Source organism: Saimiri boliviensis, chromosome 12 (assembly GCF_048565385.1).
Source record: "Saimiri boliviensis isolate mSaiBol1 chromosome 12, mSaiBol1.pri, whole genome shotgun sequence".
Lineage (NCBI taxonomy): Eukaryota > Metazoa > Chordata > Mammalia > Primates > Cebidae > Saimiri > Saimiri boliviensis.
In genome coordinates this window covers 37,506,795-37,527,010 of record NC_133460.1, presented here as the reverse complement: position 1 = coordinate 37,527,010, position 20,216 = coordinate 37,506,795, and the positions used below count along the sequence as shown (strand labels likewise).

At 46.5% G+C, this 20,216-nt stretch overlaps 1 long non-coding RNA gene across 2 annotated transcripts in view; it reads left to right on the top strand.

Annotated features, from left to right (window-relative positions):
* Window positions 1-14,932: 14,932 nt before the first annotated feature.
* LOC141580715 (uncharacterized) overlaps window positions 14,933-20,216 on the top strand; it is a 145,031-nt gene continuing 139,747 nt past the window's right edge. For both annotated transcript variants that reach the window (XR_012513007.1, XR_012513008.1), the window contains exon 1: window positions 14,933-15,109. This is a non-coding gene — a long non-coding RNA (uncharacterized LOC141580715). The remainder of the gene's footprint in view (window positions 15,110-20,216) is intronic.

The window sequence follows — 20,216 nt, the reverse complement described above, 5'->3', positions numbered from 1 at the left end:
AACTTGGAGAAAGAAAGCTCTGAGGGCGGGCGCGGTGGCTCACGCCTGTAATCCCAGCCCTTTGGGAGGCCAAGACCGGTGGGTCACCTGAGGTCAGGAGTTCGAGACCAGCCTGGCCAACATGGTGAAACCTTGTCTCTACTAAAAATACAAAAATTAGTTGGGCATGGTGGCACATGCCTGTAATCCCAGCTACTTGGGAGGCTGAGGCAGGAGAATTGCTTGAACATGGGAGGTGGAGGTTGCGGTGAGCCGATCTCACACCACTTCACTCCAGCCTGGGCAAAAGAGTGAAACTCTGTCACACACACACACACACACACACACAGACGACTCTGTTTTGCTCTAAGAGTATGATGGCATTTGCCTAACATCCTCCCAACTCCAGATCAGTAGGGAACATGAGGGTGTCAGCCTGTACTTCTGAGGCTGGTTGCTAGCGCTGAGGGAGTGCACTTAATTAATTCTCAAAGAACTGTGGTTGTGGGCCCGGTGCGGTGGCTCATGCCTGTAATCCTAGCATTTTGGGAGGCTGAGGTAGGCAAATCATGAGGTCAGGAGTCTGAAACCAGCCTGGCCAACATGGTGAAACCCTGTCTCTACTAAAAATACAAAAAAAAAATTGGCCGGGCGCGGTGACTCACGCCTGTAATCCCAGCACTTTGGGAGGCCGAGGCGGGTAGATCACAAGGTCAAGAGATCGAGATCATCCTGGTCAACATGGTGAAACCCCGTCTCTACTAAAAATACAAAAAATTAGCTGGGCATGGTGGCACGTGCCTGTAATCCCAGCTACTCAGGAGGCTGAGGCAGGAGAATTGCCTGAACCCAGGAGGCGGAGGTTGCAGTGAGCCGAGATTGCACCATTGCACTCCAGCCTGGGTAACAAGAGTAAAACTCTGTCTCAAAAAAAAAAAAAAAAAAAAAAAAAAATTAGTTAGGCATGGTGGTACATGCTACTTGGGAGACTGAGACAGGAGAATCACTTGAACCTAGGAGGCAGAGGTTGCAGTGAGCCAAGATCGTGCCGTTGCACTCTAGGCTGGGTGACAGAGCAAGACTCCATCTCAAAAAAAAAAAAAATTATGTTTGTAGGTCTCCACCTGTCTGATAACTTCCTCAAGGACTCGCAGAAAGGCTTCTGAGCTTTTTTACCGAGGGCATTTTCAGGGCCGGGGTGGCTTCCCAGTTGGCTTTAGACAAAGGCACTGAAAGACACAGGTACTGGCCTCAATACCCTGGGGCAGGGGACAACACCTGGGACAAGCAATAGACAGACCAGGCCTCCTGGGAAGGAAAAGTTTGGAAAAAGTCATGTGTGTCCGCAGAGGCTTTTAAAAGCTTCCACATAAACTAGGAAATCAAGAAAGCTGTGTGCAGGCCCATGGTGAGTTGCATGCTCAGAAAAGGCCTAAGAAATTTTGGGAGGCCAAGGAGGGTGGATCGCCTGAGGTCAGGAGTTTGAGACCATCCTGGCCAATGTGGTGAAAACCCATCTCTACTAAAAATACAAAAATTAACCAGGTGTGGTGGCGCACACCTGTAATCCCAGCTACTCAGGGAGCCTGAGACAGAAGAATCGCTTTACCTGGGAGGCGGAGGTTGCAGTAAGCGGACATTGAGCCACTGCTTTCTAGCCTGGGTGACAGAGTGAGACTCTGTCTCAAAACAAAACAAAAACAAGCAAACAAAAGAAAAGGCATGAGAAGACCCTGGGCTTTCATCTCTTGGTGGCCTTAGGCTCTGTGCAAGCAGGAAGTAAAAGCTAAGGCGGTGTGTAAACGGCTTGGTTAAGGGTTGGGAGAGTACCCCAAACAGATCGAATTTGCAGAGACTAGGATAGTGTTTTCTCCCTCCGTCCCTCATTCCCTCGCTTCCTTCCTTCCTCCATCCCTCCTTCCCCTCCCTCCTTACCTCCTTTCTTCCTCCCTCTCTCCTTTCTTCTGCCTGCCTTCTTTCTCTCTCTCTCTCCTTTCTTCCTTCTTTCCTTGTATTCCTCTTTATTTGTTGGCTTCAGCCATTTTAGGTAGCCCTCAAAATACCAGCTAACCAACAAGCAAAAAGAACAGAAACCTAGGGCCGGGTGCAGTGGCTGGTGCCTGTAATCCCAGCACTTTGGGAGGCGGAGGCAGGAGGATCACCTGAGGTCGGGAGTTTGAGACCAGCCTGACCAACATGGAGAAACCTCATCTCTTACTAAAGATACAAAATTAGCTAGGCATGGTGGCATATACCTGTAATCCCAGCTATTCGGGAGGTTGAGGCAGGAGAATCACTTGAATTCCAGAGGAAGAGGTTTTGGTGAGCTGAGATTGCGCCATTGCACCACAGCCTGGGTAACAAGAGCGAAACTCCGTCTCAGAAAACAAACAAACAAACAGACAGAAACTTTATTGGCAACAAATATAGCCTTTACAAAAATAGTTTGGAATGTTTACCAAACAAGCAAACCGTGGCAATCCACGATAGAGAGCAACGAGGAGAATCTGATTTTCAGTGTTGCCATAAATTGAAAATAACAAAAACCCTCACACCATGCAACGAAATAACGAAGGTCTACTCATTTGTGGCAAAAAAGAAATTGCTAGATACTGTCCACGTGACAGCCCAGCTATTGGTCTTACTAGCAATGACTTTCTTTCTATCTGCTTATTTAATTTTTTTTTTAGAGACAGGGTCTCCCTCTGTTGCCCAGGCTGGAGTACAGTGATGCAGTCAGCTCACTGCAGCCTCTACCTCGTGGGCTCAAGTGATCCTCCTGCTTCAGCCTCCTGAGTAGCTGGAACTACAAGTGTGCACCACAATGCCAGGCTAGACAATCACTTTTTTGTTTCGAGATGGAGTCTCACTCTGTCACCCAAGCTGCTGTGCAGTGGTGCAATCTTGGCTCACTGCAACCTCTGTCTCCCAGGTTCGTAGCCTCAACCTCCTAAGTAACTAGGATTACAGATGCCCACCACCATGCCCAGCTAATTTTTGTATTTTTAGTGGAGACAGGTTTTCACGGTGTTGGCCAGGCTGGTCTTCAACTCCTGGCCTCCAGTGATCTGCCTGCCTCGGCCTCCCAAAGTGCTGGGATTATAGGCGTGAGCCACCGTGCCCAGCCAACAATGACTTTGAATAGACTGTCTTAAATATACTTAAAGAGCTGAAGGAAACCCTGGACAAAGTCCTAAGGAGAGAGCACTTTGCAGAAGTTGTAGACCCTTGAGAGCCAACAGGGGAGTGGGCCAATGAAATGTTGAGTTATTACTATTGTTAATTCAAATCACATGAGTAGGAAACCCTCAGAGAACGAGAAGCCTTTGTTGTATCACAAGGGCTCTATGAGCAGAGGTGGAGTCCTGAACTCGGCACAGTGTCTGGCACTTACTAGGCCTTCAGGAAAGTTTTAGAGGCCAGACGTGGTGGCTCACACCTGTAATCCAAGCACTTTGGAGGCCAAGGTGGGCAGATCACCTGAGGTTGGGAGTTCAAGACCAGCCTGACCAACACGGGGAAACCCTGTCTTTATAAAAAAAAAAAAAAAAGAAAGAAAGAAAGTTTTAGAGTGAATGAATGCATCCACAATGCTTTTATATTGGCTGAGATCTTTCTAGCAGTCAAAATTTAATTTTATTATTTTTCCTCATTGTGTTGGGGTTTGCAGGAATAGGAAGAACGGCATAGAGGAAGAGCAAACCAAAATCATCTTGAGTTAATGGATATCTTTCTCCCGTCTCCTTTCTTCACTAAGAAGAACAGTTTTTGCTGGGCATGGTGGTTCATACCTGTAATCCCAGCACTTTGGGAGGCCAAGGTGAGTGGATCACCTGAAGTTGGGAGTTCGAGACCAGCCTGGCAACAGGGTGAAACCCTGTCTCTACTAAAAATACAAAAATTAGGTGAGGTGTGGTGGCTCCTGCCTGTAATTGTAGCACTTCAAGATGCCGAGGCGGGTGGATCACCTGAGGTCAGGAGTTCCAGACTAGTCTGGCCAACATGGTGAAAACCTGTCTCTACTAATAATACAAAAAAATTTAGCCAGGTATGGTGGTGCACGCCTGTATTCCCAGCTACTCGGGAGGCTGAGGCAGGAGAATTGTTTGAACCCAGGAGGCGGAGGTTGCAGTGAGCCGAGGTCATGCCATTGCACTCCAGCCTGGTTGACAAGAGCAAAACTTGGAAAACCCAAAAAACAAAAATTAGCCAGGTGTGGTGGCACATGCCTGTAATCCCAGCTACTCGAGAGGCTCAGGCAGGAGAATCACTTCAGCCCAGGGATGCCGAGGCTGCAGTGAGCTGAGATGGCGCCACTGCACTCCACCTGGGTGAGAGACTTTGTTTTGCTTTTTTTTCCATCTTTAAAAAAATAAAAAAAGAATAACAGTATTGTCTTTGGGTAAGCAGAGGCACAGAGTAAAAAAGGAACAGAAAAAAAAAAAGAATCTTCTCTTTGGGGCTTAGTGGATGAGCATGTGTTCTGAATTAGTGGGCCCAGGTGTAGTGAAAGACACCGAGAAACCGCTGGTTGATACATTCTCTTCTGTTGTTAAAGTTGTGGGCTGCTGTGGGATGGGGTTGCATGTCTGCGTCCTCTTAGAAAAGCACACAGTATGGTAAGTGGAAGCTGGAGAGAGTTCCCAGGAGTGCCTCGTTGCATTGCAGGTGGTGGGTAGGTCCCTAGGGATAGGAGGTCCACGCCTGCTATCCTTCCCTCACGATGGTTCCCAAAGCAGAGCGAAGAGGTGATGTTCCCGCTTCCCAAGGCATCCAAAGGACGGGGACTTGAAGAATGCAGCAACCATGTGCGGCAGAATGTGGGGAAGAAAAGGAGCTTGAGCATGAGTCTGAGAGCCAACTGGGACTGTGGGGAAACAGTGTAGCCTTCTTCTCTGAGCTTCAGTTATCTCGCCTGTGATGATGATGATGATAAAGATGACGCCTTCCTTCTATGGCACATACTATGTTCCGGATATTGTTCGTATAACTCATCTAATTTTCATAGCGGTTTTACAACATGGACACCATTTTTATACCTATGTTACAGAAGAGGAAACTGAGGCATAGGGAAGTCAAGTCACTTGATCGCGTGGCTAGTGTTTGGGCAGACTGAAACCCTGGCCACTGTCTTAATCATTGCATTGTCTTCATGGGCTCACCATGAGGATTAACCACGTGACTCGCTAAGTGTTGAGTTCAGTGTCTGGCACAGGATGCGTGTTCACAAAATCCTAACAGCTGCTGTCAGTACCAGAGCCCAAACATACAAGTGGGACTGTACCCACCTCTCTAATATCCCACGTGCTTGTATAATCAGTCACTCTGTTTTTTATTAAAAACATTTTTTTGAGACAGGTTCTCACTTTGTCACCCAGGCAGGAATGCAGTGGTAGAAACACAGCTCACTGTAGCCTCGACCTCCTGGGCTCAAGTGATCCTCCTACCTCAGCCTCCCTCAGCCTCTTGTGTAGCTGGAACCACAGTGTGCATCACCATGCCCAGCTAATTTTTTAAAAAATTTTTTGGTAGAGATGGGGTCTCACCATCTTGCCTAAGCGGGTCTCAAACTCCGGACTCAAGTGATCCTTCTGCCTCAGCCTCCCAAAGGGCTGAGATTACAGGCATGAGTCACTGTGCCTGGCTAATCAATCACTTTTTTTGTTCTTTTGAGACAGAGTCTCGCTCTGTCACCAGGCTGGAGTGCAGTGGCACCATCTCGGTTCATTGCAACCTCCGCCTCCTGGATTCAAGTGATTCTCCTGCCTCAGCCTCCCAAGTAGCTGGAACTATAGGCGTGTGCCACTATGCCTGGCTGATTTTTTATATTTTTAGTAGAGATGGGGTTTCACCGTGTTAGCTAGGATGATCTTGATCTCCTGACCTCATGATCCACCCGCCTCAGCCTCCCAAAGTGCTGGGATTACAGGCATGAGCCACTGCGCTCGGGCTTAATCAGACACTTTTAAAGGAGAGTGGGGAATGTCATGTTTTGCAACTATTTGTTGAACTCTTGGATATTTACTTGGAACAAATCTAAACATTTTGTGAAAGGTAAAATTTGCTCAAGCCATCTCTCATCCTTCCCTGGCCCACTTCCACACGTGGCTCGGTGAGCCGACCCCATTCTCCGGTTTTATTTTTTTAATCACCCCCCAACGCCTGGTTTTATATTTTTGAGATGAAGTTTCACTCTTGTTATCCAGGCTGGAGTGCAGTGGCGCCATCTTGGCTCCCTGCAACCTCCGCTTCCCAGATTCAAGCGATTCTCCTGTCTCAGCCTCTCGAGTAGCTGGGATTGCAGGCACCTGCCACCAGGCCAGGCTAATTTTTTTATATTTAGTAGAGATGGGGTTTCACCATGTTGGCCAGGCTGGTCTCGAACTCCTGACCTCAGGTGATCCACACACCTTGGCCTCCCAACGTGCTGAGATTACAGGCGTGAGCGACAATGCCAGGCTCATTCTCTGTTCCTTGATGGTTTCCCCTTACTGGGGCATTGATCACTCACTCATTCATGGCATTGCTGGGTCGGGAGCCACTCCTCCGCTAGCCCTTGGAGGATCCCAGTGGTTCACCGAAGGACACAAGGGATATGATGAATCCTCTGTAAGTGATTCTGAGGGGCCGTGGCATATACACATAGAGAAAGAGGAGGATGGTAAAATGTGACCATTTCCCTCCCCAACCCATTCTGACAGTTTGCCGGTTAGAGAAAAATCCCGATGTCAGAGAATTCTTTTTCTTTTTTTTCTTTCCAGTGAAATAGAATGTGGGTCTGGCATTGGGGAGGACGCTAGTAATTCACATGTTCTGCTTATTTGGCTCCTGGCTGAACAGGAATTTACATTACTTAATGTCTGGCTTTTTCCTTGGGAATCAAAATAAGTTTTCCATTCAATTATTAAGCAAATTTCACAGCCAAATAATCCTCTTATATCTACAAGTGGGATTTTCCCTGGCAGAGGGTTTTCTGGCTTCTCTGGGTAGCTGGTCCCTCTCCTATGTTCCGTTTCCTCCATCCTCGTCTGGCTATGAAGGAAGCTAAAGCCCCTCATTCATGGATTAGGGTCTTCTCAATGGCAGTCAGGAGACTTTGGCTTTGCAACCTAGAGAGGAATCTTTTTTTTTTTTTTTTTTTTTTTTTTTTTAAAGAGACAGAGTCTCGCTCTGTCGCTCAGGCTGGAGTGCAGTGGCATGATCTCCGCTCACTGCAACCTCTGCCTCCCAGGTTCAAGCAATTCTCCTGCCTCAGCTTCCCAAGTAGCTGGGACTACAGGCACAGGCCACCATGCCCAGCTAATTTTAAAAATATTTTTAGTAGAGATGAGGTATCACCGTGTTGGCCAGGCTGATCTCGAACTCCTGGCCTCAGGTGATCCACCTGCCTTGGCCTCCCAAAGTGTTGGGATTACAGGCGTGAGCCACTGTACCTGGCCTAGAGGTAAATCGTAATGTTCACCAGCTGTGGGCTGAGCCCGCTTCCTCGTTCTGCCCTCCAGTCTGTTGGCTTTGGATACAGGCACAGCTGCAGCTCTAGTAGGTCTCGGGCCTGGGATCAGTGGAGACAAAATGTGAAGGTAACAGGACGGCGCGCGGGGCCCAGGGAAAAAACAAACAACAACACAAACAACAACACTTTTTTTTGTCAAAACTACAGTGAAAGATCTCCACTTCCTGGCCAGCATTTATCTTTTGTTTTTTAAAAAATAGCCATCCTGGGCCAAATGCGGTGGCTCACACCTGTAATCCCAGTACTTTGGGAGGCCAAGGTGGGTGGATCACCTGAGGTCAGGAGTTCGAGACCAGCCTGGCCAACATGGTGAAACCTTGTCTCTACTAAAAATATGAAATTTAGCCAGTCATGGTGGCACATGTCTGTTATCCCAGCTACTCAGGAAGCTGAGGCAAGAGAATCACTTGAACCCAAGAGGCAGAGGTTGCAGCGAGCCGAGATCATGCCATTGCACTCTAGTCTGGGTGACAAAATTGAGACCCCATCTCAAAGAAAAAAAAATTAGCTAGGTGTGGAGACATGTGACTGTAATCCAAACTACTCAGGAGGCTGAGGCACAAGAACAGCTTGAACCAGGGAGGTAGAGGTTGCAGTGAGCTGAGATCGTGCCATTGCACTTCAGCCTGGGTGACAGAGTGAGACTCTCTCTCTAAAAAAAAAAGAAAAAAAAAAGAAAAAGAAAATAGCCATCGTTACATTCTACTCTGCTTTCCATAATGGTTGTACTAATTTACATTGCCACAGTGTACAAGGGCTCTGCATGAGTCCATTCTCACGCTGCTGTAAATAATACCTAAAATGGGTAATTTACAAACAAAATAAGTTTACGTGGGGCATGATGGCTCATGCCTATAATCCCAGCACTGTGGGAGGTCGAGGTGGGTGGATCACCTGAGGTTGGGAGTTGGAGACCAGACTAACCAATATGGAGAAATCCTGTCTCTACTAAAAATACCAAATTGGCTGGGTGTAGTGATACACACATGTATTCCCAGCTACTTGGGAGGCTGAGGCAGTAGAATCACTTGAACCTGGGAGGCAGAGGTTGCAGTGAGCTGAGACTGCACCACTGCACTCCAGCCTGGCGACAGAGTGAGACTCCATTTCAAAACAGAAGAAAAGAAGTTTAATTGGCTCATGATTCTGCAGGCTGTGCAGGAAGCATGGCAAAATCTGCTTGGGTTCTGAGGAGGCCTCAGAACACTTATATTCATGGTGGTCGGTGAAGGGGGAGCAGCACTTCACATGGCTGGAAGCAGGAGGAAGAGAGAGAGAGAGAAGGGAGGTGCAATCTTCCTTTTAAACAGCCAGGACTTGTGAGAACTCCGTTACTTTCTAGTACTAAGGGGGAAATGGTGCTAAAGCATTCATGAGAACTCCTCCCCCATGATCCAGTCACCTCCCACCAGGCCCTACCTCCAACACTGGAGATTGTGATTGAACATGAGATATAGGTAGGGACATATATCCAAACCATATCAGACTCCCTTTTCTCCACATTCTCACCAACACTTGTTATTATTCGTCCTTTTGACAGCAGCCATTCTAACAGGTGTGAGGTGATATCTCACTGTGATTTTGATTTGCATGTTACTGATAATTAGTAATGCTGAGTATCTTTTCATATACCAATTGGCCATTTACATGCCTTCTTTGGAAAAATGTCTATGCAGGCCTTTTGTCCATTTTTAAATTGAGTTATTTGTTTTCTTGTTATTGAGTTGTTTGAGTTGCTTATATATTTTGGATATCAACCCCATGTTAGACACACAATCTGCAGATATTTTCTCCTGTTCTTTAGGTTGCTTTTTGCTCTGTTGATTGTTTTCTTTGTGGTCTGTTTTTGCTTTTGTTGCAACTATCTAAAAAAGAAATCAAGAAAACAATCCCATTTACAATCGCTGAAAAAAAAATACTCAGGAATAAATTTAACTAAGGAGGTGAAAGATCTGTACACTGAAAGCAATGAAACACTGATGAAAGAAATTTCAGAACACACAAACAAATGGAAAAAATGTTCCATGTTCATGGATTGAAAGAGTTAATATGTTAAAATGTTTGTAATTCCCAAAGTGATCTATGGATTTAATGTAATCTCTATAAAAAGTCTAACAGCATTTTTCACAGAAATTGAAAAAAATAATCAAATTGGTATAGAACCACAAAAGACCCTGAATAGCCAAGGCAATCTTGAGCAGAAAAAAAAAAAAAAAAAAAAAAATGCTGGAGGCATCACACCACCTGACTTCAAAATACACTACAGAGCTATAGTAGTTAAAATAGCATGATAATGGCATAAAAACATACAAGTAGACCAATAAGACAGAATAGGGAGCCCAAAAATAAATCCATGCATCTATAGTCTATTAGTTTTTGACAAAGATGCCAACAACACTCAATAGGGAAAGGAAGTCTCCTCAATAAATGATGTTGGGACTACTGGATCTCCACATATAGAAGGATGAAATTAGACCTTACACCATACACAAAAACTAGTTTAATATGTATTAAAGACTTAAACATATGACCAGAAGCTATAAAACTACTAGAATAAAACATAGGGAAAAACCTCTAATACATTGATCTGGGCAATGGTTTCTTTGGATATGACCACAAAAGCACAGCAACAAAAGTGAAAATAGACAAATGGGATTACAACAAATTAAACAGCTTCTGCACAGCACAGGAAACAATCAGTAGAGTGAAGAGACAATTTCATTGTCTCCTTCAGACCTGTTAGAATGGCTACTATCAGAAAGACAAGGAATAACAAGTGTTGGCAAGGATATGAAGATAAAGGGGACACTTGTACACTATTGGTAGGAATGTAAATTAGTATAACGATTATGAAAGATCATTATATTAATATGAAGATTCCTCAAAAAACTAAAAATAGAACATCTGTATGATCCAGCCATGCTATTAATGACTACGTATTTAAAGGAATGAAAGGCCGGGAACAATGGCTCATGCCTGTATTTCCAGTACTTGGAAGGCCAAGCTGGGCAGATCACCTCAGGTCTGGAGTTTGAGACCAGCCTGGCTAACACGGCCAAACTCTGACTTTACTAAAAATACAAAACTTAGCTGGGTGTGGTGATGTACACCTGTAATCCCAGCTACTCAGGAGGCTGAGGCAGGATAAACACTTGAACCTGGGAGATGGAAGTTGCAGTGAGCTGAGATCCTGCCACTACACTTCAGCTTGGGCAACTCTATCTCAAAAAAAAAAAAAAAAAAAGGCCAGGAGGGTGGCTCATACCTGTAATCCCAGCAATTTGGGAGGCTGAGGAGGGTGGATCATGAAGTCAAGAGATTGACATCATACTGGCCAACATTATGAAATCCCATCTCTACTAAAAATACAAAAGATTAGCTGGGGATGGTGGTGCATGCCTGTAGTCCCAGCTACTTGGGAGGCTGAGGCAGGAGAATTGCTTGAACCTAGGAGATGGAGGTTGCAGTGAGCCAAGATATTGCCACTGCACTCCAGCCTGGTGATACAGTAAGACTCCATCTCAAATCAAACAAACAAAAAAACCAAATAAATAAATTAAAAAGAAAACGAAGTCAATGTGTTGAAGAGATATCTGCACTCCCATGTTTATTGCAATATTATTAACAATAGACAAGGTATAGAATCAACCTAAGTGTCCATCAGTGGATGAGTAAAGTGTGATATACATACACAAATGTAGAATATATACTCTTCAGCCTTAACCCATTTCCATAAAATGAATTTTTCCTTAAAAAAGGAAGGAAATGCTGTTATTGGTGACAACATGGATTAACCTGGAAAACATTATGTTAAGCAAAATAAATGAGGCACAGAAAGACAAATACCACTTATCTTACTTACATGTAGAATCTAAAAAAGATGAATTCATTGAAATAGAGAGTAGAATGGTGGCTGCCAGAAGCAAGATGAGGGTGTGTGTGAGAGGGTTGGAGAGACGTTGGTCAAAAGATGCAAAATTTCAGTTAGCCAGGGGAAAAAAAGATATCTATTGTATATCATCGTGACTAGTTAGTAAAAGTGTTCTAACTAGAAAAATGATATATATACAAGTTAACATGTATGTTAATTCACTTGATTTAGTCATTCTACAGTGTATATATATATCAAAAAATCAAGTATACCATAAATATACATAATTTTTATTTGTGATAAAAAGTAAAGAGTCTCTTGTAGACAGAGTATAGTTGGATCTTGTTTTTTCAACCTATTCATCTACTCTATGTCTTCTAATTGGGGAATTTAATCCATTTATACTTATTATTGATAGATAATTTACTTAGTTGGAGTATAACTTTGAGCCTCTTATTTACCTTTTCTAAACGAGTTTATATTTCTGTGAAGTGGGCACAATCAAAGAGGCCACCTCCTGGGACTGGGGTCAGGATTAGTTGAGATAGTCTTAACTAGTGTAAGACTAGAATGGTGCCTGACACTCAGTGTTAGTTATGTTTTGATCCCGTGGAATAGGGCAACCTGGGTACTCAGGTGGGAAATACTTGCAACCAGAGAACCTGGACTCAAAATTTTGGTCCTACTTGGTTTGAAGGATACCATTACATCTGCATTGCTGCCCCTTCTGGGAGGTTATTTACACTGATCAACCTTATTTTGCAATTCATGACCCCAGGATTCAGCTAACTGGACAGGAATGGACACCGAATCTGAGGTGAAAAATCCAACAAATAGGGATACTGGGGACTAACTGGAAAATTCAGACGCTTTCTTTTGGAGAATCTGAGTATGAGACACAGAGAGAGGATTAGTAGTCAGTACTGGGGACAGAAACAGACACACAAAAGAAAAGTTATAAGAGGAAACTTTGAGTCAGCAGAAGCTATGGGTGAATAGGAGCCATTGAATTGACAAGAATTATGAGTCAGCAGGAGCTGGAGTCTTGGCAAAAGCCACAAGTCAGCAGAAACTATGAGACAGAGAGTAGCATGGAGATAGCAGAGGAATAGGCCAAGACCCAGAGATACAGAGTCACCATCATGGTGTAGCCCAGAGGACAGAGCTAGGATGGTCCCATGACTTACAGAGCTGCTGTCAGTGTCCAGTGTAACCTGAAGATGTTCTAGCCTCTGTCAGCTCCGATTGGGTGGTGAGACTGTGGCCTTCCTGCTCTCATAATGTAACCTGAGAATGTTTCTCTTGCCAGCTAACAAGAATCTGACACACCACCCATATCAAACTATCAAACTCCTCTGAGACTCAGTTTTCTCGCCTGTGAAATGGGGATGGCTAGATATACAAGCTGAATGGGTTGCGAAAGCAAGATCCAATTATATTCTGTCTACAAGAGACCCATTTTACTTTTTTCTTACAAATAAAAATTATATATATTTATGGCATACCTGATATTTTGATGTACGTATACAACATGGAATGACTAACTCAAGCTAACATGCATGTTACTTGTACACTTGCTTTGGGCAGTTTAGCACCCACTTTTGGGGGATACCAGCCTTTATTTGACATCTGCCAGTAACAGGATTCCACCTCTAAGGTGGCCACACAATCCAGGCTGGGCCGATCAGCTTCACTGTAGAAATTTGCCTTTAGGTCAGGAGGTGGAAACCCTGAGAAACTTCCTGGGTTCTTCCGCTTGGGATATTCTAAGCTCTCCAGGCTTCTGTGTTTTCTAAGACCAGTTTATTCAATTCTTTTTCTTTTCTTCTTTTTTTTTTTTTAGAGTTGAGAATTTTATTTTATTTTATTTTTGTGCTGTACTATTCCTTTTGTTGTTGTTGTTATTATTATACTTTAAGTTCTGGGGCACATTTGCAGATCGTGCAGGATTGTTACATAGGTATACACATGCCATGGTGGTTCGCTGCATCCAACCCCCTGTCAAACCATATTAGGTATTTCTCCTTGTGTTATCCCTCCCTAACCTCCCCAACCCCTCACCCCCCAACAGGCCCCAGTGTGTGATATTCCCCTCCCTCAACTCTCCACAACTCTTTTTTCTTTCGGAGAGTTTCTGAATAGAGTCATCCCTTGGTACCCATGGGGGATTGGTTTCAGGACTTCCCATGGATACCAACCCCATATGTGCTCAGGTCATACATATAAAATGATGTAGTCCTTGCATTTAACTATGCATATCCTCCTGTATACTTTTTTTTTATTTATTATTATTTTTTTGAGATGGAGTCTCACTCTGTCACCCAGAGTGGAGTGCAGTAGCACGATCTGGGCTTACTTCAACCTCTGCCTCAGCCAGGTTCAAGTGATTCTCATGCCTCAGCATCTTGAGTAGCTGGAACTACTGGCATGTGCCACGACACTGGGCTACTTTTGTATTTTTAGTACAGACGAGGTTTCACCATGTTGGTCACGCTGGTCTTGAAGTCCTGACCTCAAGTGATCCACCCACCTCGGCCTCCCAAAGTGCTGGGATTACAGGTGTGAGTCACCACGCCTGGCCCTCCTGTATAGATTATCTCTAGATTGCTCATAAAAACAAATACAATGTAAATGCCGTGTAAATAGTTGCTATACTGTATTGTTTAGGGAATCATGACAAGAAAAAAGTCTGTGTTTAGTACAGATTCTTTTTGTTCTCGATTTAAAAAATATGTGTGTATATATATATATATATATATATATATATATATATATGTATTTTACAGAGACAGGGCCTTGCTATTTTGCTCACGCTAGTCTTGAACTTCTGGCCTCAAGCAATCCTCCTGTCCCAGCCTGCCAAAGTGCTGGGATTAGAGGCATGAGCCACTGTGCCCAGCCTTCCTGAATATTTTTACTTTTTTGAGACTGAGACTCGTTCTGTTTCACAGTCTAAAGTGTGGTGTTGTGATCTCGGCTCACTGCAACCTCCGCCTCTCAGGTTCAAGCAATTCTCATGGCTTAGCCCCTCGAGTAGCTGGGATTACAGGCTCCTGCCACCACAACCAGCTAATTTTTGCATTTTTTAGTAGAGACGAGGTTTCACCATGTTGGTCAGGTTGCTCTTGAACTTCCGACCTTAAGTGATCCTCCGGTCTTGGCCTCAGGTAATCCACCCATCTCGGCCTTTGAATCTTCTGGCCTGTGTTTCAGTTGAACAAAATGAGGTCTAGAGAGGGGAGAATTGAGGGACTCCAGGTTGCACGGGCGGTCTGGGGTGAAAGGGGAGTGGGGACGTGTCCTCCAGGTGAGTGCTCTTTCGCGTGTCCTGGTCGCTCCCTCTCCTTCCCTCCTCTCCCCTCCCCTTCCTTCCCTTCTTCCCTCCCCTTCTCTCTCCCTTCCCCTCCCCTCCCCTTCCTTCCCTCCCCTTCCCTCTTCCTTCCCTCCCCTTCCTTCCCTCCCCTCCCCTTCCTCCCCTCCCCTTCCTTCCCTCCCCTTCCTTCTTCCCTCCCTCCCCTTCCTTCCCCTCCCCTCCCCTTCCTCCCCTCCCCTTCCTTCCCTCCCCTGCTCTCCCCGATGTGCCTGCGTTCCCTACCTAACAGTTCTGGGCTCTGAGTACCAGAACTAGCCCAATGTGTTCATCCTTTGAAGGAAGAGTCGAAGCCGAAACCAGACCCCAGTTCCCCGTGGGCTTTGACGAGTCCCCGCCAAACACTGCGAGTGCTGCGGTTTCTCTTCCGAATCAGGTGAGATTCTGACGCTGCCCTGACTCCAAGTCAAATGGGGGCTCTTCTCTGCAGTACCACAGAACTGCCTGTAGGTGGCAGGGTAGGACTGCACATGGCCTGCAGTATTGGTCCCTGAGCGCAAGCCCAGATGAGCTGGGGTCCAGAAGAGGGGGGCGCGGGAGGGAGGAGGAAGGAAAGCGGGAGTGTTGCCACTCTTGAGGCAAAAGAGAGTTGACTTGAGGGCTGGAGGACAGGAATAGTTGGTGTACTTCATCCGTCTATCTCTCCATCCACCCATCCAGCTACCTACCCAACTACCCTCCATCTGTTCACCTACCTGCCCACCTACCCTCCATTCACCCACCCATCTACCCATCCACACATCCATCCAACCACCCATCCATGTACCCATCCATACATCCACCCACCCATCCACCTGCCCTCCATTCACCCACCCACCCATCCTCTAACCATCTACCCATCCACACATCCATCCAAACACCCATCTATCCATCTACCCATCCACACATCCACCCACCCATCCACCTATCCACCTACCCATCCACCCATCCTCGCATCCATCCATCCACTTACCCATCCATCAATGTGTTCTTCCATCCATCCATCCACCAATCCACCCATCCATGCAACAAATGCTTTTAAGCACCTGCGCCAAATGCACACACATACACACCTATCTCTGCACACACATGCATGCACACTGATAGATATCACACGCATGCATCTATGCACACACAGAATAAGCCGCACTGCCTTTTGTTGAGTGTCAAGGTTGCTTTTCTCTCTCCAGCTGGTAGTGCAGATTTCTGGACCTGCCTGGAGTTCCCATTACTCGCATCCCATTCCCAATATTGTTCCTTGCTCCTTTACTTCTGTGCAAAGCAGATGTCATCTGGGGCCCATTTTGCCTCTTATGATTTCAATAGAATTTCCCCCAATGTCCTTCCTCCTCCTCCTCCTCTACCCCATTCCTGAGGCGGTCTCAGGTCCTTGCTGGAATTTCTGCCAACTTCTGACTTTCCTGCCTCTAGAGCTCTGGCTCCTAATAAGATATTTCTGACCTGCAGCATATCATATTTTTAAAATTTGTTATTATTGACCAGGCATGGTGGCTCATGCCTGTAATCCCAGCACTTTGGTAGGCCGAGGCAGGTGGATCACCTGAGGTCAGGAGTTTGAGACCAGGCTGGCCAACATGGCAAAATCCCGTCTCTTCTAAAAATTATAAAAATTAGCCATGTGTGGTGGTACATGCCTGTAATCCCAGCTGCTCGGGAGGCTGAGGTGGGAGAATCACTTGAATTTGGGAGGCGGAGTTTGCAGTGAGCCAAGATGGCGCCACTGTACTCCAGCCTGAGCGACACAGCAAGACACTTGTCTCAAAAAAAAATGACTATGATTATTTCCACTCCTTAGTCTACAAACTATACTCGTCAATGGATGTTTTTTAAATTTGAATTAATTTTTACAGCAGTAACAACCACAAAAACATTTATTCACAGTAGTCACACTAGACCTATGTGAGTTTAGCAGACTCCAAGAAAGTTTTTGGGAGGTGTCCTGGGAGGGAACGCGCTCTCTGCTCACCCATCTCCCCCCTCCTCCCTCCAGGGCATCGTATTTCTCCCTCTGTTATGTCAGCCCTATCCTTGGGGACGGGGGATTCTTTGACCTCTTGGAAATTGATGTGGGGCGATTGAACCCATGGGCTCCGAAGTCAGATGTTTGACCTGCGAAAGTGGGAAAATGGGGGAGAAAGAACAGTTTGGGAAAGAAAAGATGTCAGGAATTGGCAGGTTGAGTGGCCGGACGCCAAGTTACACATCCATGGAGCTAGGTCTGGCACTCGGGAGAGGCGGGGCGGGGGGGGGGGCGGGACACAGATGTGGGAGGCTGTCACCATGACAAGGGTTCTGCAGCCTTGGAAATGGATCCACCTCTCAGGAAGTAGGTACCTTCTTGACCTCCAGGTCCTGGCACGCACGCCGCCTTCACACTCCCTTTGCTTGCAGCTCCTCGGCTTCCTTTGGACGCTTTCTGCAACCCTCTGGGCTGGGTCAGTTTGCCTTTGTTGATACAGAATGAGAGGTCTATGATCTCAGGCAAATGTGCTTCCTTTCCTTTTCCTTCTTCTCTCTCTTTCTCTCTCTCTCTCTTTCTTTTTGAGGGAGTCTCACTCTGTTGCCCAGGCTGGGGTGCAGTAGCATGATCTCCAGCTTACTGCAGCCTCCGCCTCCTGGGTTCCACAGATCCTCCTGCCTCAGCCTTTGAGTAGCTGGGATTGCAGGTGTGCACCACCAGGCCCGGCTCATTTTGTATTTTTAGTAGAGATGAGGTTTCACCATGTTGGCCAGGCTGGTCTCGAACTCCTGACCTCAGGTGATCCACCTGCCTCAGCCTCCCAAAGTGCTGGGATTATAGTTATAAGCCAACACGCCCGAGCTGTGCTTCCTTTCCCTTTTTATTATTATTATTTATTTGAGACGAAGTCTCACCCTGTTGCCTAGGCTGGAATGCAATGGTGTGATCTCTGCTCACTGCAACCTCCATCTCCTGGGTTCAAGCAATTCTCTTGCCTCAGCCTCCCAAGTAGCTGGGATAACAGGCGCCCTTCACCACATCTGGCTAATTTTTGTATTTTTAGTAGAGACGGGGTTTTACCATGTTGGCCAGGCTGGTCTCGAACTCCTGACCTTGCGATCAGCCCGCCTCTGCCTTCCAAAGTGCTGGGATTACAGGCGTGAGCCACCTTGCCCCAGCTGTGCTTCCTTTTTCTTCCATGCCTCTGAGGCAGGCTGGCTTGAGGATGGTGCGTCAGAAAGACAATAGCTCTTTGCTTCTCTCTTCCTCCCTGGATTAGTGTAGATCAGGTGTTAAAGGACCTACCCACAGGCTCTGGAGCCTGTTAGCAGCCCTCTTTCAACAAGGCTTGGGGAAAAGGTGAAGGCTGTTTATCTGCCCTCGTCTGCTGTGTAAAATCTAGGAATTTTGAGGTCTGATTAAGGGCAATGAGGGTTTTTTAAATGGCCCATTAGGCTATCAAATATGAGACCCAGACATGAAAATGGAGTTGGGGTTTGAAAAGGCAGCTCAGAGGTCGGGCTCGGTGGTTGATGACTGTAATCCCAGCACTTTGGGAGGACAAGGCGGGCAGATCACAAAGTCAGGAGTTCCAGACCAGCCTGGCTGACATGATGAAACCCCATCTCTTCTAAAAATACGAAACGTAGCTGGATGTGGTGGCAGGTGCCTGTAATCCTAGCTACTCAGTAGACTGAGGCAGGAGAATTGCTTTAACCCAGGAGGCAGAGGTTGCAGTGAGTGGAGATCTCTTCACTGCACTCCAGCCTGGCGACAGCAAGACTCTGTCTCAAAAAAAAAAAAAAAAAAAAAAAAAAAGGGCAGCTCAGAGAGGTTAATTGTCTTGCCTGAGGCCACACAGCTAAGTCAGAGCTGAGAATTGAACCCATATGTGTCTGACCTGGTGCTGGGCTCTTTTCTGAACAGGATTCACCCAGCCTCACATACTCGGTGTAGAAGAGAAATAGTGGGAGAGGAGCACTGCAGAGAGAGGAGCCTGATTCACGGGGCTGCAAGCTGGTCCTGGGTCCCACGGGGTTTTGGGGTGAGGAAGTGGCAGGGACTACCAGCAAACTGAGATGCGGATCCAAGCTGACTGGGAGAGAGGACCCTGGCTGTGGGTGCCCATCTGCCAGCTGTATGAAGGAGCAGGTGGGGGAGGTGGGACAGGGGAAGTGATGTTTACGTGGGACCACAGGAAACTCTAGATTTTGGTCAGTAGTTGGAAAGTACCAGCAATTTCTCTTTCAACTGAAAACCAGAAGGAGGTCAGGTCGGTCGGTCTTTCCTTCTTTCTTTTCTTTCTTTCTTTTTTTTTCAGAAGGAGCCTCACTCTGTCACCTAGGCTGAAGTGTGTAGTGGCACCATCTCGGCTCACTGCAACCTCTGCTTCCTGGGTTCAAGCAATTCCCCTGCCTCAGCCACCTGAGTAGCTGGGACTACAGGCACGCGCCACCACGTCTGGCTAATTTTCTGCATTTTAATAGAGACAGGGTTTCAGCATGTTGGTCAGGATGGTCTTGATCTCCTGACCCCGTGATCTGCCCACCTTGGCCTCCGAAAGTGTTGGGATTACAGGCGTGAGCCACCGTGCCCAGCCATGTTTTTCTTTTTTTTTTTTTTTTTGTTTTTTTTTTTTTTTGAGACGGAGTTTCGCTCTTGTTACCCAGGCTGGAGTGCAATGGCGCGATCTCAGCTCACTGCAACCTCCGCCTCCTGGGTTCAGGCAATTCTCCTGCCTCAGCCTCCCGAGTAGCTGGGATTACAGGCATGCGCCACCATGCCCAGCTAATTTTTTGTATTTTTAGTAGAGACGGGGTTTCACCATGTTGACCAGGATGGTCTCGATCTCTCGACCTTGTGATCCACCCGCCTTGGCCTCCCAAAGTGCTGGGATTACAGGCTTGAGCCACCGTGCCCGGCCTTGTTTTTCTTTTTAAAACAGAGAGAAATGCAGAATTTGCAAAGGAAGCAGGGATTTGCAGTGAAAAGTCAAGAATCTGAGTGATATTCCCCAGAGAGAAAGGCTTTACATTCATGTGGAGTGGGTCAGAGCACCCTGAGTTGAGCTGATGAACAGCCACAGGATGGTACCAGGTTGTTGTGATATGGTGAGAAGGGGATGCGGCGGTGGTTTGGCCACTGTGTCCTGTTTTCCCAAAGAACAGAGTGTGACAGCTGGGGCCTCGTAGCCGGTTAGCGCCAGCAGGACTCCATCTCAGGTCAGGACCCACTTCACGGTACTACACAGAAAGAAAGAAAGCCAGGTCAGGCATGGTGGCTCATGCCTGTAATCCCAGCACTTTGGGAAGCTGGGGTGAGTGGATCACTAGAGGCCAGGAGTTCAAGACCAGCCTGGGCAACATAGCGAGACCTCTGTCTCTACAAAACATAAAAAAGTTAGCAGGGCTGGGTGCCGTGGCTCACGCTTGTAATCTCAGCATTTTGGGAGGCTGAGGTGGGTGGATCATGAGGTCAGGAGTTCAAGACCAGCCTGGCCTACATGGTGAAACCTTGTCTCTAC